Genomic DNA, 11,602 nt, shown 5'->3' with positions numbered 1-11,602 from the left:
GCTGAGCTAAATCCCCGGCCCCTGTTTGTTTGTTAATATGTTTTTGTTCTTTTATATTTAAAATAAAAAAAATTTTTAAAAAGAGAATTTAGAGAGACTCTGTCTCAAAATAAAAAAACAAAAGGGGTCAGAGGTGTAGTTCAATGGCTGAGCACACCTGGGTTTGATTCCCAGTACCAAGTGTGTATGTACATGTACGTACGTGCACGCACATGCGTGTGCCGGACACACACACACTTAAAATTCCTCAGGTTTAAAATTGGAAAATTAAGATAGAGTTAAAATGCTATGTAGCAGTGGCATGTTAATTAGGAGAGCAGTACCTCAGTGCTGTATGGTCCTTATGTTAGTTAAGATAAAGTTATTGATTAGGTTTGGACTTTGTAAAGATAAATATACATGTTGACATTTTTAGGGCAACTACTGGAAAAGCAGAGATAATCTATTACTTTCAAATCAGAAGAAAGAAAAAATACTTAGGAAAATAATTCTACTTCAAAACAGGGATAGGGAGAGAAAACATCGTTAAAAAATTTAATAAGTACTGTCGCAAAGCTGGGTGTTGTTGGACACACCTATAATCCCAGCACTCTGGGAGGCCTAAATTTGAGCCTAGCCTGAGCAATTTAGCAAGGCCTGGGGTTCATTCTTCAGTACTGCAAAACAATACAAAACAAACCACCACCAACAACAAAATATGAATAAAACGTATGCAGCTAAAATGAAAGAAGTAAATATTTTAAAATATATAAACATTCATTATCAATTTAAATAGACAGTTAAAAGACAAAGATTTTCAGGTTGGATTTTTTTTTTAAGAAAAGCTTTAAGTATAGCAGAAAATGTCCCCTCAACCAGTGTAATTCAGTTGCCCAGGGCACAGCTCCTGTCCCAGTTCCAGTTGCTTCTGTCTCTTAGAAATCGCTGGTCGCTGTGATGCACATTGTAAGAACCAATCAAAGACAACCAAGTACTCTACCTCTGTACCCTCTCTTTTGCAGCCCCATAAAAGCCTTCCTCCCTGGGCCTTTGAGGCCTGATATTTTAGGAATGATCTAGATCAGTGCCTGTCAATATAAATAAATCTGCCTCCAAATCCTGGGTGTTGTTTCAGTGATTCTACTTGCCGTTACACAAGCAGTTTATAAGAAATATACACAAGACATTAGTATACAGGGATGTTGCAAGTAAAAGAATGAGAATAATAAATTTCATATAAAAATTCATGTAGTTTAGGTACCTATATTTATATCTAACAAAATTGACCTTAAATAAAAAGCAAACTTTCTTAAAGATAGTTACTACAAATTCCTAGACTAGAAATTATGAGACACAAGCAAACAGGCCATGCAGTCCCCCAACAACCCGAAGGTAAGACTGCTCACAAACTCCAAGCTGGCTCTACATTTTGCTTCCCTTGGCACAGGGCAGCAGAGGTGAGGACTAACCAGCTGACCTGATTCTGGACAAGGACAACACCCGGGGAGACGGGGGCAACCAGACCCTGTGCCTGTCGACATGACATCCAACAGTCCACTTGAATCTCTACCCCGCAGCCTACATCCTGCAGAGACCAAAGGACTGATTGTGTTTCCTGTGTACTGACAGGAAGAAAGACCACCCTCTTGGCTTAGCCAGCAACCAGTGTGGGATGAACAGAGGTATCTCTGGGGCAGGGAGGCCCCTTGAAAAACCTATAGACAACTAGGTGGAATAAATCATGGTTGGTTTGATCCCAAGACTGCAGGACTTGGAAAGAAACTGCTTCATTCAAAAATAGGAATTTTTTTCTTTGACTCAACCTTTTTTTGATTTTTAATTTTTTTATTATTTTATCTTTTCTTCACTAGGTTTTTGGGGTTTGAGTTTTTCTCCCCTTTTAGTTTCTTTGCTCTCCTCTTTCAACTTTTTTCTCTACCTTCTTATCTTTCTTTTATCTCCCATACAGTAGTACCTTGATTCACAAACTTAATTTACTCCATGATTCTGGAAAAGATGGCCACGTTTGTGTTTGTTCAGGAAAGATGGCTGCCGTCATGTTCATCACCCGATGCAGGGTTCACAAACAAAAACAGAATTTTGCCAAATGTTTCTGTTTGCATCATTGTATTTTCTGTTTATCTTTTTTTTTTTTTTTTTTTTTTTTTGAAACAGGGTCTCACTATGTAGTTCAGGATTATCCTTGAACTCTATGTAGCCCAGGATACTCTTGAACTCACGGCACTCCTCTTGCCTTGGCCTCCTGAGTGTTGGGATGAGAGATGTTTGCCCCACTCTCAGTTCCTGTTTGTCTTTGTTCTTCTTTTTCTTCTTCACTCTTTCTTGTGATTGTTCTCTAACACAATTTCCTTTTACTCCTCAGTAGGACTCCCTATCTCACTTTTATCTCCTCCTTCTTATCTCTCTCTCTCTCTCTCTTTTTTCATTTGGTCTTTTTGAGACAGGGTCTTGTTATGCAGTTCAAGCTGGGCTTGAGCTTACTTTGTAGCCCAGGCTGGTCTCGAGCTCACAATAATCCCCCTGCCTCAGCCTCCCGAGTGCTGGGATTACAGGCGTGTGCCACCACGCTTGGCTCCTTCTTATATCTCATTGATTAATTTCTCAAATTTTGCTTTTTTGCTTCCTCTGGTTCCCTATTCGCTCTGTCTTTACTAGTATAACTATTAAGCTTTATGAATCTCTAGACAGCTGGTTAACTTTACATTATTGCTGTTGAGTACTGTTCTATTGTTTGCAGATATTTACTACTCTGTCAATGGCAGGTCAAGTTTTGGTTTGTGTTAGTGTTTACACTATAATTATAGACCTCTTATCTATGGTTAAGGGTGGTATGCTATTGGTACTTAGGGTGTGTCAATACTCAGTTTGTATTTGATGCTATAGTTGAGGCTTATTTTATTACTATAACCAAGGTGACACAGCTGTTGCTATTAATTGGTTTTCTTGGGAGAACAGTATCTGGATTGCTTTGGGATCATTAATAATAATACTATGGCCATTCTGGGGAACTGGGCACTGGGCCAAATACACTACAATCTACCATCCCAAGAAAACAGAAATGGCTGGATCCTCAAACAGAGGCAAAGGCCAATAAATAGTTAGCCCCGCCCAAAGGACACCACTGGAAAATAGACATTAACTACAGAAGTCTCCATATTGGAAATAAAGTCTTCCACTACCATCGATGCACTGGCTTCAGCACAAAAAATAACAAGAACTAGAAACAGGAGAAGACAAGCCAACAAATGCCTCCCAAACTCCCAGCTCCCTCAGGTCCTAGAAAAACAGGAACAACCCAAACCAAAGCCAGTTCAAGGAAGGAAATTATAAGGATCAAAGCAGAAGTCAATGAAATTGAGATTAAAAAAACAATACAAAGAATCAATGGATCAGAGTTGGTTCTTTGAAAGAATAAACAAAATGGACAAACACTTAGCTAACCTAACTGAAGGGAAAAAGGGAGAGAAAAGACCAAATCAATACAATTATAAATGAAAAAAGTGAAATCACAATAGACAATAGTGAAATCAAACTACTTCACAAAGCTGCATGTCAATAAACTGGAGAATACAGAAGAATTGGATTGATTTCTAGATACATATAAATTACCAAAACTGAACCAAGAAGATTTATTTATTTATTTATTTTTTGTCTTTTTGAGACAGGGTCTCACTATGCAGTTCAGGCTGGCCATGAGCTCACTTTGTAGCCCAGGCTGGTCTTGAACTTGCAACGATCCTCCTGCCTCAGCCTCCCGAGTGCTGGGATTACAGGTGTGTGCCACCATGCCCAGCTTGAACCAAGAAGATTTAAAAACCTTGAATAATCCAATAGCAGGTAATGAAACTGAAGCAGTAATAATTAAAAAAACAAAACAAAACAAAAAAAACAAACAACCTATGAACTAAGAAAAGCCCAGGTCTGTATAGATTCATTGCTGAATTCTAAACAAGTTTAGGTATGATCTAACACAAATACTCTTCAAGCTCTTTAATGAAAATAAAATGCAAGGAGTACTCCCAAAGTCAATCTTGGAAGCTAGCATTACATTGATTCCAAAGCCAGACAAGAATCCAGTCCAAAAAAGGGACCTATAGACCAATCTCTTTAATAAACATAGATGCAAAAATCTTCAACAAGGTACTGGAAAATGGAATGCAACAAACCATCAAAAAGATCATACATTACAACCAAATCAGTTTCATCCCAGGGATGCAAGGATGGTTCAACATACACAAATCACAAAAACAGAAGCAAGGACAAAAATCACATGACTATCTCAAGAGATGTAGAAAAAACCTTTGACAAAATCAAACATCCTTTCATGATAAAAATACTGAAGAAAATAGGTATAGAAGAACCTTATCTCAGTCTGCTAAAAAGTCATTTCTGATAAATCCATTGCCAATATCATACTAAATTGGGAAAAACTGAAAGGTTTCCTTATAAAATCAGGAATAAGACAAGGATATCTACTATCTTTCTTCAACATAGTACTTGAAACATCAGCAAGACCAATTAGGCAATGAAAAAAAAAATAAAAGGGATACATATAGGAAAAGAAGAAGTCAAATTATTATTTGCACATGCCATGATCCAATACATAGAAACCCCAAAAAATCCACTAAAAGACTCTTAGAACAAAATTTAGTAATATAGCCAGACACAAAGTCAACACACAAAAATTAATACTGTTCGTGTGCAATTATACCCCACTTAGAAAGAAATTAGGAAAAAACACTATTCATAATAGTGCCAAGAAAAATGAAACACTTAAGAATTAACCTAACTGAGAAAATAAAAGACCTCTGCAGTGAAAACTGCAGTACTCTGAAAAATGAAGTCAAAGAGAACATCAGAATGGAAAGCCTCTTTCTGGGTTTGCAGAGTGAATATAATCAAAAAGGTCACACTTCCAAAACTGATATACAGATTTAATGCAATCCCAATCAAAATACCAATAATATTCTTCACAGAACTGGAGAAAACAATCCTAACCTCCACATGAAATCAGAAGAGACCCAGAGTAGCAAAAGCAATCCTGGTTAAAAAGAGCAAAGTAGGAGGAATCACAATATCAGACTTGAAGTTATCTTACAAAGCTACAGCAATAAAAACAGCATGATTTTGGCACAAAAAGAGATATACAGATCAGTGGGACAGAATAGAAGATTTTTAAAAAAAGAAGAAGAATAGAAGATACAAAAACAACCTGAAGCACATTCAACTATTTCATCTTTGACAAAGGGGCCAAAACCACGTGTTACAGGAAAGATAGTCTTTTTAATAAAATGTGTGGGGAAGACTGGTTTTCCACTTGCAGAAGATTGAATTTAGACCCATATCTTTCACCATCTATTAAGCTAAAATCAAAATTGATCAAAGATCTAAATGTTAAAGCAGAAACACTTAACCTGCTGGAAGATAAAATAGGTCGAACTCTTGAAATCATAGGTGAAGACTTTCTAAACAGAACCCTGGTTGCACAGTACATAGTACCAAGAATCAACAAATGAGATCGTATCAAATCAAAAAGCTTCTGCACAGCAAAACAAGTAACAGAGTAAAAAGACAATCTGCAGAATGGTGAAACATTTTTGTCACCTATTTCTCAGGGAACTAATGTCTAGAATATTTGAAGAACTCAAAAAATTAGACCCTCAAAATAAAAGAGGCAATCACACAATAGGCAAATGAGATGAGCAGACACTTCACAGAAGTACAAATGGCAATAAATACATAAAGAAATGCTCAATATCTCTGGCCATTAGGAAAAAGCAAATCAAAACAACATTGATATTTCATCTTATCCCAGAAAGAAGAGCCATCATCAAGAAATAAATAATAACAAATGCCAGAGAGGCTGTAGGGAAAAAGGAACACTTCTACATTATTGGTGGAAATGCAAACTAGTATAACTAATATGGAAATAAGTATGGAGATTCCTCAAAAAACTAAAACTAGAATTTCCATTTAACCCAATTATTCCCCTTCTAGGAATCTTCCTGAAAGAGTTAAAGACATTGGGGCTGGGGATTTAGCTCAGCGGCAAAAGCGCCTGCCTGGCAAGTGCAAGGTCGTGAGTTCAGTTCCTGATACTGGAGGAACCACTGACTCAAAAAACCAAAAAAAAAAAAAAAAAGTTAAAGACATCATATTATAGTAATACGTGCATAATCGTGTTTATAGTAGCCCAATTCACAACAGCTAGATCTTAGAGGCAGCATATATGTTCATGAACAGATGAATGGATGTGGTATTTACATACAATGGAGTACTACTCTGCCATAAAGAATAACCTTGAATCAGTTGTAGGAAAATGGATATACCTCAAGACCATAATGATAAGTTAAACAAACACAGAAGGTAATATTGTGTGGTTTCCGTTATATGAGAAACCCAAAATATAAATAAAGAATAAAATAAATGACAACAGAAGTAGGAGATAGATCTTTCTCACATGGGAATGGGATCAAGAGATGGAGGGGAATGGTGGGGAGGAAAAGGGATGCAAACAGGAATTAAGACGTGTCATGCACATGGACCAACTTCTCACAATGAATGTAAACATTAGGCACTGTGAACATACACTAATAAAAAAGGAAAAGGGCTGGGGATTTAGCTCAGTGGCACAGTGCCTGCCTGGCAAGCGCAAGGTCGTGAGTTTGATTCCCGGTACCGGAGAAAAACCAAAAAATAAATAAATACACAAATACATAAAAGAGAAAAAAAGGAAAATAAAAGAAATTACCACTGACTCAAGGAGAAAAATAATTTCACATGATCCTATCATTATTGGAGATTATATCAGTAGATTTTTTAAAATTTGTAAAGAAATCACCAACAAAATTTTACCAAATAAAGAAACCTTTAGCTTCTATTGCATACAATCTCAGAGAATGGACAAAAAAGTTTTCTCTCTCATTTTGTGAGGCTAGTAGAACCCTGATACCAAAATTACAGTAAAGAACGGAAAATAAGCTGGGCATGGTGGCACATGCCTATGATTCCAACACTTGGGAGGCTGAGACAGGAGGATCGCTATGAGGTTATGGCCAGCCTGGGCTATATATACGAGCAACTTCAAGACCAGCCTGCACTACATAGTGAGACCCTGTCTAAAAAAAAAAAGAAGAAGAAGAAAAGAAAGAAAGGGAAATAATAATAAGCTCATGAATTCTCACTAATGAGGAGCATAGATACAAAAACCTAAGCAGAATATTAAAAAAATAACAACCCCAGGTTCAATGTGTGAAATTTTTAAAAAGAGCAAAAGACATGAACAGGTGTTTCATAGACAGTGGCTAGGGGAAGGCTTCTCATGCATTTCTTGGTCATTTCTGTCTCTACCCTTTCCATTTTCTGCATTATACTGCTGAGTCACATCAGCTTGTTCATCACGGCATTCAGAGCTCTGAACCCACCATGGCCCTCAGGAGGAGCTGCTGTCTGCTGCAATATAAGAAGGTGTTCCAAAAGGTTACTTACAGAATTGTCACTTTCACCAAATCTTTTGCACCCTCTCAACTCCCCACTCCCACCTCCAGCATGGCTTTATTGTAATTCTCTGCTGAGTACAGAGAAGGTTGGCTCTCAACTGGATGTTTCATTTTGCCTTATTTTTCTTTCTTCCAAAAAAAACCCCATTTTGTTTATTTGTTTTTGGTGGTGTTATCATCACCACCAGTTCACTGATCCATTTCACTAAGTGTGTTATATATAGTATCTCATTTAATCCTCACACCTTATAAAGGTAGGAATTTTGATTTCTTTCCACAGATGGGGAAATGGAGACCTAAAGATGATCAGTAACCTGTCGAGGTCATGAGGTTAAAGAGTGGAACATCTGCATCAGGTCATCTGTCGAGCACAGCAGTTACCGTCACTCCTGGGCTGTCTGCCTTGTGCTGCCTGTGCTGGTGGAAATTACTGCCTTCCCTGGAGCCCTTGGGACATAGGGGTGCCACCTCAGAACAGCCGGATGTTGAGAAGATCCTTATCTCCCTCACAGCAGAGAAAAGAGACACTTGGAATATTTATGTGACTGGCAAGAGGCAGGGCCAAGGGTGAGACCAGGCCGCTTTGCTGTAAATCCAGCTGTCCTAACCATGCTGCGCAAGGCCCCAGTTCTTCCTCTTTGTGGTCAGTACGGGGAGCAAACTTCGCTTTCACTGTCTGACAGGAACAGATCTGGAACAGACCCCTCACCAAGCCAGCTTCATTGGGAAGGTTGATAGATTCCCCGGGAGAGGAAGCCCTAACCCTAACCCTAACCCTAACCCGAAGAGACGGGGTCCTCCCGGCTCTAGCAAGGCTCCTCCGAAGTTCAGCTCGCCACTCTCATCCCACACTGGCAGGAAATAACTTTTTTTTGTGCCAACCCAGGATTTCTGCTTTTTAGATCTGAATGGTGCAGGTCGGTTAACTCTCCAGGGAAAACGCGCAGGGTTCAATGTTCCTTCCTGACGTCACCCTAACCCTAACCCACCGCGGCCCGGGTTCCGCTCTGAGGTGACGGCCAAGCGCTCGCCCGCTGGTAACCAGTGCAGAGCCCGGTGAATTTTTCTCAGTTCCCCAAGTTACCCTATCACTTGATTTTGGGCTATAAATACATTTTGCTCAGTAGGCGAATTGCAAATATGGGCTCACAGATAATTCGGATCAACTGCGACGGCGTGTGGAGGAAGCACTAAGATCCCCGGTGCCGAACATCGCGCCTCAGGGTACAGTTGGAGGAGCTCTGGGCTGTCTTTGGGGTGCAGTTAGACGACTTTATTTGATGCAACTAAAGGAAGAGTTACTGTGCAGAGGAAAGCAGCTATTTCACTGTCCCCGGGCTAGAGCCGGAGGTAACACGCTGAGTTGCAGCCATCGAGTTCTAGCTAGGAGTAAAGAGGAACTTTTAAGATTGTAAAATTGGGAGTTTAGGCAGTTCGGAGAAGAGGAGCACCGTTTTCCCGTCAAGCCCTTCCTCACATGGGGAAAGAAAGCTACCTACCTGGCATGGCTGAAAGCAAGACTGCCACACATTTTGCTCCTGTCATCTATAAGGAGCGTTTGTTTGTTTAGTTTGCTGCACTGGGGGTTGAACGCAGGCCTGTGTAAGGCTCCAACTGGACCTGACACTCCCAGCCCCCAGCCTGCTTGCGGGCAGACGCACTGCTGTCTGCAGGGAACTCAGCTCAGTACCAAGGTTGGCAAGCACAGGAAAGGAGATGAGATTGGACAAGGAATTTTGTAGGTCAGGGGACATCTGGAGCTACCTGAGATTTCACACCAGACACTTCAAGGACTCTGCCCACTGAGGTACAAGACTGCCAGAAAACTCTAACCACACATGTTCACTGGGACCTTCCCCCGGAATGTCCCCTGCCTTCTCTCCATCCCTATAAAAAGGAACACACTTCTCTTTGTTCGGGGCAGATGGTCTTATCGCACTCTCTGCCTGCCTGCACCCAGACACAATAAATTCCATGCCATGTTGCCTTACACAAGCCTGGTGGTCTCTGCTGGGTCCCCTCCTTCCCCATATGTTACAGCCTGAACATGCCAGTCAACGCTCAGCTACTAAGCTACACCCCCAGCCCTCTAAGGGGTGGGTGTTTCACAGCAGTTTCTATACTACATTCTCATCCTCGTGGAGTGTACAGCACCCTGCTAAACATTCTGATGATTATTTAAATTTTAAGGTTGGGGCCGGGCTTGGTGGCACATGCCTGTCAACCAGCACTTGGGAGGCTGAGGCAGGAGGATTGCCATGAGTTCAAGGCCACCCTGGAGTACGTAGCAAGGCCCTGTCTCAAAAAACAAAAAAAATACAATGTTTTTGAGGGTTGGATGAAAACAGTAAAGCTGCATGAACTTTTCTTAGAATGCTCCCTATGTGTGAAGAAAGTAAACTTGTCCCCTGGTGTATCGGCCTTGGGACCAGGGACAGAGTGGTTCTGTGTGGATGGGAAGACCTAGGGAAGGCACAAGAGAACAGGTCAGAGAGCGAGACAAGCCCCCTGGCAGCTGTGTGGTGGTGCACACCTGCAATCCCAGCACTCTAGGGTGCTGAGGCCAAAGGGTCACAGGTTCCAGCCCAGCCTGGGCAACTTAGCAAGACATTGCCTTGAAATAAAAAGTAAAAAGGGCTGGAGATATAGCTCAGTATAAACGTCCCAGGTTCGATCCCCAGTATGGGGGCGGAGGGGAGCTGGTGTGCTGGATCTGTGCTGATCACTGGAAGAAATGGACTGTGTGGGAACGGAAGTAGATGAAGATGGAAGAACAGTGACTTTAGTGGGGCTATAAATACATTTTGCTGAGTAGGCGAATTGCAAATATGGGCTCACAGATAATTCGGATCAACTGCGAGGGCGTGTGGAGGAAGCACTAAGATCCCCGGTGCCGAACATCGCGCCTCAGGGTACAGCTGGAGGAGCTCTGGGCTGTCTTTGGGGTGCAGTTAGACGACTTTTTTTGGAGACAGGGTTTCACCATATTACCTAGGCTGGCCTTGAACTCGTTTTTTTTTTGGTACCAGAAATTGAACTCAGGACCTTGTGCTTGCCAGGCAGGCACTTATGCCACTGAGCTATATCCCCAGTCCTGGCCTTGCACTCCGGATCTGTGCCTGTCTCCTGTGTAGCCAGGGTTGCAGAGGAGCGCCGCCCCACTCAGCGGTTTGTAGTGTCCTAAGCTGGAGGCCCTCAGGATAGCCATGGGCCTTCCCAAAGAGTGGTCAGGTCACTGAAGGAGCACCGTGGCACAGAGGGTGTTGGGTACTCCAGCACTGGTTAATGATGAAAAGCATGCCTGGTGAGTGCACTGGCCTCCAGCCTGAACCCTTCCTCCCTGGATTAGGTAAACTGTCCTTGCCATCTGATCCTGTACCAGCTTGGACACTGACGCCTGGAAATCAGCAACACAGTCACTCTCACTAAATGCTTGTTTTCCAATCAGGACTCCATGCTCCCAGAAAGCAAAATTTTTCTTACTCGTGCTATAATCCCAGTTACTTGCCCTGTGACTGGTGACGTACGTGTGTGTGTGTGTGTGTGTGTGCGCGCGTGCACGTGTGCATAATTTCTTGGCTAAGATATTTTTTGAATTAAGAAGAGAGTCAGCTGGGTACCTGTTACTCAAGAGGCCGAGGCAGGAGGACCTCAAACTGGAGATCAGCCTGGATAACCCTTTCTTAAAATGAAAAGGACCAGGGATGTAGCTCAATGAAATGAAGCGTTTGTGTGGCATGCAAGAGGCCCTGGGTTTGATTCCCAAGACCGCAGGAAGTAAAAACTAGCCCTTTTAAGTGGCACTGTAGGAGGCCAGGGGCAGCAGTCACGGATCAGGTAGGAAGGCAGAGGCAGGGGCGGGGCCCTCTCACTGCAGTTAAGTGACTCTCAGGAGCGGTGGGAAGGACAGAGGCTGCAGTTTCCCCTGATCTCCAGAGAGCCCGAGGTGCGCCCACCCCGGCCCTGTGCCCGGTGATGTCCTCGCGTCCCCAGGACGAGAGCCTGGACCAGGTACACAAATCCCGAGCGCCTGAGGCCAGCAGTCCCTGGCCGCGCCCCGGCACCGGCCGGCACCCCGACTCCAGGCCGGCGGGCCGCGCGCT

General features: G+C 42.3%; 1 protein-coding gene and 1 long non-coding RNA gene across 7 annotated transcripts in view; one reads left to right on the top strand and one right to left on the bottom strand.

The window, feature by feature from the left end:
* The window catches only part of Capn3 (calpain 3), a 50,621-nt gene that overhangs the window by 36,774 nt on the left and 2,245 nt on the right, over positions 1-11,602 (bottom strand). The window lies entirely within an intron of this gene.
* LOC106148135 overlaps positions 11,318-11,602 on the top strand; it is an 818-nt gene continuing 533 nt past the window's right edge. The window contains exon 1 of the long non-coding RNA XR_001233303.1: positions 11,318-11,510. This is a non-coding gene — a long non-coding RNA (uncharacterized LOC106148135). The remainder of the gene's footprint in view (positions 11,511-11,602) is intronic.

Source organism: Chinchilla lanigera, unplaced genomic scaffold (genome assembly GCF_000276665.1).
Source record: "Chinchilla lanigera isolate Chin_1 unplaced genomic scaffold, ChiLan1.0 scaffold00015, whole genome shotgun sequence".
NCBI classification, from domain to species: Eukaryota; Metazoa; Chordata; class Mammalia; order Rodentia; family Chinchillidae; genus Chinchilla; species Chinchilla lanigera.
Note: the sequence above shows the minus strand (reverse complement) of the source record. Positions and strands in the feature narration are given on the sequence as shown.